At 46.0% G+C, this 7,349-nt stretch overlaps 1 long non-coding RNA gene across 1 annotated transcript; it reads right to left on the reverse strand.

Annotated features, from left to right (window-relative positions):
* Nucleotides 1-412: 412 nt before the first annotated feature.
* LOC118879329 (uncharacterized) lies at nucleotides 413-1,522 on the reverse strand. The gene is made up of 4 exons (XR_011605521.1): nucleotides 1,267-1,522; nucleotides 983-1,212; nucleotides 856-921; nucleotides 413-797 (listed from the first exon to the last, which is right to left on the reverse strand). It is a non-coding gene; the product is annotated as an uncharacterized lncRNA (long non-coding RNA).
* Between the last annotated feature and the right edge of the window lie 5,827 nt (nucleotides 1,523-7,349).

The following is a 7,349-nucleotide window of genomic DNA, read 5'->3' on the forward strand; positions in this document are numbered from 1 at the left end:
TAATAAATCACCACCAATTCTATAAAACTGTTGCAATTGCAGTCGATAATGGGAGGGACTTTATCGATAGGTTAGGTCGATAGGGCGGTAGTTGCAACAGCGAGATGAATCTGGCCATTTGAGGATTAATCCCGGTTCGCTCTGGGGTTACCTTAAATGGCACCCATATTTACAATGACCCAATTTTGGGAGAGGCCGTGTAATATGGCGGGGGGAGGAACGATGATCAGCAGATATCGGTATAGTCGCAGCCATATTGTCCAACCAGGCAGATGCAGCTGGAAGTGCTAGGATACATTTTTATGTGCTTAAAATTAAATAATAGTGAGTGATAGGAAAGTTACGTGGTAGTTCATTATTTATTAATAAGCATTTATCATGGCAGCCGGGGTCCCAACACAAAGGGCTCCGGGATATTTACTTGGGAGTTTCACTGATATCTGCGCGACTTCGTCATACGTACCAGCCCCGACTTGGCTGCCAGCAACCGGTATCCGTTCGACCCGCGCAGACGCCCAGCAATAAACGTCTTTCGCAGTCAACGCCGACGACATCAAGCATTTCCCGGTGAGTCCGTTCCGATCTAACACGTCCCCCTCATCTCGGTGACTTCCAGCTGTCGCATCGCGGCGTTGAGAACTACCGCCATTTGGTCGCGCGGCCGAATCTCGGACTGCCCTTGCGCAACTCACCATAGTGCGCCAGTTTTCAGTTGGTGAGACCCGTGTTGCCGCTGACCTCCGGCGAGAAGTCTTCAGCTTGGCTATAATCGCCCTCCAGGCCCGGCCCAATAGTGGCTGAAATTTAGGAAGAATTAAAGACACGTGTACCTTTATTATAAATATTGATATTTACCTTCCTGTTCAATTGTGAACTTGTCCGGAGTTAGACCCGAGAGCCTTACTTATCATCGTTGTTTGCCTAGAATCAAGAAGGTCGCGGGCATTAGTTAGATGGTATAGTTTAGAGTGAAATTACGTACCGTTTTGGCCTGTCCCTTCTTTTCCCCTGGAGCTCCTCAGGATTAGGTGACCCGACACGCGAGCATCGCGTGTGTTCCTCTTGAGAGCCGTGTTTATATGCGAGCTCTACCAATAAGTGGCTGGTAGAGCATAACTTTCCGCGGCGCCTGTATCCTTTTTCCAGCAAAACAAATCCTCTGCTTTGACCGCGTAAATTATGAAGACGGCGGCCAGGTCTTGGTCTTAAACGCTGAGGACGGATAGATCCGTTAAGAGGAGCATGAATATAAATGATTGTACTTACCATATTTATTAAATATTTGTAAAGCCCACAATGTGTGAGTAAGCTTTCCCAGTGAGGGAGATGGAAATGTCGTAGTCGCGAGGATGGGGCTCTTGCCGACATGGGCATCCATGGTTGGGTGGGAGCGCTTGGCTAGGTCATCGATAGCCACCAAATTTAATCCATTTTTCCGTCTGTGTTTGTAGACATTTGCCTTTGTTTACGTTTTTGTCCTTAGTGATGTCCGATAGATTAGTGATGTAAGACAGCGGAGTTGTCGATATTTATGTTGCGAGCTGTGGCATTAGGGGTACTCTGCCCTGAGATAAAACCGGGCTAGCGGCAAAATTCTTAAGTAATAACACAATAAAAAAATATGAACGGACTAAATTTTTATAACTAAAAAAAATTACATTGTAATAGTAATGTATAATACATAAACATAACATTTTAAATAAATTAAGTTTAGTTAATTAAACAATACTAGTGGTCTTTTTCGAAATAATGCTCCTAAAATATTAGTGCAGTCATATGTCGCTACGTTACAAAAATTGTTCCGCCACTATTTTGGTCGCTCGCCGAACGTAACGGAGAGACGCAAAAAATATCGGACCAGCCGAAATTTGTCTCTGAGAGCGCCGGTTGCTGGCAGATTATAAGACAAAGAAAGAGAGGGAATGTCTGTACAAGTATGTGCCGTCTTCAACTCTGCTCCGACTTCTCTGCTGACGTCGACAGCGGGATAATGTTTTTGGCACAAGAAATAAACAAAAAATCTTTTTGTCTTCTGACATGTCACACCGAGCCTAATCCAGAACTGAAGGGCAGTCCGATAAGTACTTAGCCTCACCGCCCGATGGCGTCACTATCGCAAGAGAAATGAACTATCGTGTAGTACATTCTCGTAGATGGCTACTACAGAGAAAAAAGACGAATCGGACTCGTAGTGTTGTTTTGACTGCGTGTGGAATCGGACGTGTCCGAGGACTTTAGAAAAATGGAGAAAGAGGAATATCGGTCTGTGACTCGATTAAAGAGCGCTTGGATGCTGTGTACGGTGACTCTTCTCCTTCGATGGCGACGGTCAAAACTTGGTTTAACGAGTTTCAACGTGGTCGCACCTTTGTTTTTGATGAGATGCGCCCATGTGCTCCGAAAACGGCTACCACGGAGGATAACGTGACAAAAATCCACGATCTCGTATTGGCAGACCGCCGATTGAAGATACGCGAGATAGCTGAGACAGTAGGCACGTCAAAAGACCGCGTGGGTCATATCCTGCATGCAATTTTGGGCATGAGAAAGCTGTCGGCGCGATGGGTGCCCCGTTTGCTCACTCCGGACAACAAACGCAAACGTGAGACCACTTCAGAGCAGTGTTTGATGCTGTTTAAGCGAAATCCGAAGGAGTTTCTGCGTCGTTTCGTGACCGTCGACGAAACATGGATCCACTGGTACACACCAGAGACCAAGGAACAGTCGAAACAGTGGACTTCACCCGGCGAACCTGCCCCGAAGAAGGCGAAGACTGTCCCATCGGCCGGAAAGGTAATGGCCACCGTTTTTTTGGGACTCACAAGGTGTGATCTACATCGACTACCAGGGCAAGGGCAAAACGGTCACAGGGCTGTACTATGCCGAACTATTGGGCCGATTCGCCGCCGAATTGCAGAAAATACGGCCCCATTTGGCGAAGAAAAAAGTGCTCTTCCATCATGACAACGCACCGGCTCACACTTCCGCCCTCGCCAAGGCCAAATTAGTCGAACTGGGCTATGAACTGCTACCCCATCCACCATATTCTCCAGATTTTGCACCTTTTGACTTCTTTTTGATTCCAAACTTGAAAAAGTCACTCGCTGGGCAAAAATTTGCGGCGAATGAGGAGGTCGTCGCCGCCTCAGAGGCCTACTTGGCAGACCTCGAGAAAACGTATGTGGGCGGTAGACAGACTTAAGCGTTATGCGCGTTAGAGTGGGCGTGGCAATCTTTTTTTTTTATCAATCGATAGGTACTGAGGAGACTAATAAATTTCAGTTAACATTTTTTATCTAGCATGAAAATTGTGGGCGCCAAAGGCTTGGGCGGTTTGTGGGCGTTAGCGTGAGCGTGGCACATTGCTGAAACAAACTTGCGCTGCGTAAGAAGCTCAGGAATCTGCATGCCAAATCTCAATAGCCTAGCTCTTATAGTTTCCAAAATCTCAGCGTTCATCCGGACGGACGGACAGACGGACAGATGGTCAGAGGGACAGACGGACAGACGGACATATCGACTCGGCTAGTAATCCTGATCAAGAATATTTTTACTTTATTATACGAATCTAGTATACCCTTTTACTCTACGAGTAACGGGTATAAAAATGGAAGAAAAACCCTAAAAACGGATAAAGGAGGTCATGAGATGAAAAAGAACACCTAATCCAAGCTGTTGCCCATTATTGTGGGACTTGACCGACAGGAAGCAATACCACAACGGGGCAAATCCGCAGAATAGTTAAAGTGCTGGAGGAGATCCACTAGAGAATCCCAGTGGGAAGGAACACCTCCTCCAGCTACTTGACAGCTAAAGCGGAGATAAAGGACGCGCCGACTTCTATTGGGAGGAGAAAATAGGGTCGCCCACTAGGGACAGCTGGAGTAGACATCATAAGCCATTATTTTCCAACCTATTGAGACTCGGAGCTGGACTACAGATGGCGCGGGAAAGATGGCGAAGCATCCGTGGGACGAGATGGAGCCTTAAAATTATAGTTTACATTAGTAAAAGCATTCCTTGAACATTTTATTTATTTATATTTTAATTTCTTGTGCTTCAATTGATTTGTTTTCCGTTTGGCAACAAGCCCAGCTGCTTGAAAGTAAGACCATGCCACATGCATTGCGGGTGAACTTTAAAAACATCGGTCACTATACAAAGAATACGATTTTTCGACTAGTGAAACTCTCAGCCGATCTGAGTTCTAGGCTTTAAGCGTTTTTCAGTTCATGCTGATCGGCATAGGCAAGCCGTATCCGTTTGAAATGCAGAACCTAAAAACTAATTAGAATTTGTACGCTAACATGCGGAATGTTTTCAGCGCTAAATGATTATTTCATTAAGCCTAGTACTCACATCGACGAAAACCGCCAGCTAAACATAGGAGTGAGCGAGAGGCAAATGCGCGGCTAACGCTGTTCTTCGGGTCTGGTTTTCAGCGCGGTACTCAGATGAGCTAAGGAAATAGTAGAAACAAGGAAGAACGCTTTAGTCGAGTACCTCGACTATCAGATACCCGTTACTCAGCTAAAGGGACCAAAGGGAAATGGAGATATGCAAGCAGCAAAGCGAGATTGAAATGCGCCACCTACCCGTGATCTTAATATATGGTTATGTGGGCGGTAGATAGATTTAAGCGTTGTGGGCGTTAGAGTGGGCGTGGCACCCTGCTGAAACAAACTTGCGCTGCGCAGGAATCTCAGGAATCTGCATGCCTAATCCTAGTATTGTAGCTTTTATAGTTTCCGAGATCTCAGCTTTCATACGGACAGACGGACAAAGTCACTCGCTGGGCAAAAATTTGCGGCGAATGAGGAGGTCGTCGCCGCCTCAGAGGCCTACTTGGCAGACCTCGAGAAAACGTATGTGGGCGGTAAACAGACTTAACAGACGGACAAGGCTAGATCGACCCGGCTAGTGACCCTGATCAAGAAAATATATATTCTTTATGGGGTCAGAAACGCTTCCTTCTGCCTGTTACATACTTTCCGACGAATCTAATATACCCTGATTTATCTAGTGAATTTCAATGACGGCCGTTAGCCGCGGACCTAAGAATAAGAAATTTAAGCAATACCACAACAAGCCAAATCCGCAGAATAGTTGAAGTGCTGGAGGAGATCCACTATAGAATCCCAGTGGGAAGGAACATGCCGAGTGGGACTTCGCTCCCTACACGGACCTCTTGCCGGGCGTGTCCTCGCAAGAAAAGACAAAAGAATTTGGTTACGTTGTACTAAAAGAAGTATCTATTAAGCAGAACCACCAGAACCATCTCCCATAAGCCATCCATTGCAGAACCACAGGACTCCACCACCACCAGCTAATTGGCAGCTAAAGCGGAGCTGGAGGATGCGCTGTCTTCTATAGGGAGGAGGAAAAAAGGGCGTCCGCTAAGGGACAGCTGGAGGAGCCGTATCGAGCCATTGCCAGGATGGTGGGCGACTTCCTGCAGCATCAGCGGAACAACCCCGTTCCCAATCCGGTTTCCACTTCCTCAAGGTCCAAAATGCTTATTGGGATTCCGGAGCTGGACTGGCGAGGGGAAAATGGCGAAGCATACGTAGTGGTAATAGAAAAACGCTTTAAGCTACAAATTTACATACATATAAACACTAATAGGTGTTGTATAATATTGGCATGGATCTAAATTATACATTTTCTTACATACTTTTCTAAAATTCTCAAAACTCTATCTTTGAATATAAAAAAAATATTCTATTAAATTTCCACACTTAAAGTTTATGTTTTGTGCGTGCTCATTATTCTCTTGAGAACAGTTTGATTATAAAACTCTTTACGAGGTGCCAATTGAATATCTTTCAATCGTTCAGTTAAATGTAAATAGGTAAAAGGAAATGTACCCTTACGTTTTATCAATTGAAATTCCTCAGTTTTCTCAAAAAATGATTTTATAGTCCACTTAGCCTCACCGCCCGATGGCGTCACTATCGCAAGAGAAATTAACTACGTCTAGTACATTCTCGTAGATGGCTACTATAGAGAAAAAAGCCGAGTCGGACTCGTAGTATTGTTTTGACTGCGTGTGGAATCGGACGTGTCCGCGGATTTTAGAAAAATGGAGAAAGAGCAATATCGGTCTGTGACTCGATCAAAGAGCGCTTGGATGCTGTGTACGGTGACTCTTCTCCTTCGATGGCGACGGTCAAAAATTGGTTTAACGAGTTTCAACGTGGTCGCACCTTTGTTTTTGATGAGATGCGCCCATGTGCTCCGAAAACGGCTACCACGGAGGATAACGTGACAAAAATCCACGATCTCGTATTGGCAGACCGCCGATTGAAGATACGCGAGATAGCTGAGACAGTAGGCACGTCAAAAGACCGCGTGGGTCATATCCTGCATGCAATTTTGGGCATGAGAAAGCTGTCGGCGCGATGGGTGCCCCGTTTGCTCACTCCGGACAACAAACGCAAACGTGAGACCACTTCAGAGCAGTGTTTGATGCTGTTTAAGCGAAATCCGAAGGAGTTTCTGCGTCGTTTCGTGACCGTCGACGAAACATGGATCCACTGGTACACACCAGAGACCAAGGAACAGTCGAAACAGTGTACTTCACCCGGCGAACCTGCCCCGAAGAAGGCGAAGACTGTCCCATCGGCCGGAAAGGTAATGGCCACCGTTTTTTTGGGACTCACAAGGTGTGATCTACATCGACTACCAGGGCAAGGGCAAAACGGTCACAGGGCTGTACTATGCCGAACTATTGGGCCGATTCGCCGCCGAATTGCAGAAAATACGGCCCCATTTGGCGAAGAAAAAAGTGCTCTTCCATCATGACAACGCACCGGCTCACACTTCCGCCCTCGCCAAGGCGAAATTAGTCGAACTGGGCTATGAACTGCTACCCCATTCACCATATGCTCCAGATTAGGCACCTTTTGACTTTTTTTTGATTCCAAACTTGAAAAAGTCACTCGCTGGGCAAAAATTTGCGGCGAATGAGGAGGTCGTCGCCGCCTCAGAGGCCTACTTGGTAGACCTCGAGAAAACGTATGTGGGCGGTCGACAGACTTAAGCGTTATGCGCGTTAGAGTGGGCGTGGCAATCTTTTTTTTTATCAATCGATAGGTACTGAGGAGACTAATCAATTTCAGTTAACATTTTTTATCTAGCATGAAAATTGTGGGCGCCAAAGGCTTGAGCGGTTTGTGGGCGTTAGAGTGGGCGTGACACATTGCTGTGTTGTGTTTCAAATTATGTTTGCCATTATGATATTTTAATTGAAAGATTTGTAATTTGTTTCAACTGCCATGGGCAGATCTTTATTTGGGAATCGTCAAAATATGAATGACTTACAGCTAGCTATTTGCGGCTGATCTGCC

This window comes from Drosophila suzukii, assembly GCF_043229965.1.
Source record: "Drosophila suzukii chromosome 2 unlocalized genomic scaffold, CBGP_Dsuzu_IsoJpt1.0 scf_2c, whole genome shotgun sequence".
NCBI lineage: Eukaryota > Metazoa > Arthropoda > Insecta > Diptera > Drosophilidae > Drosophila > Drosophila suzukii.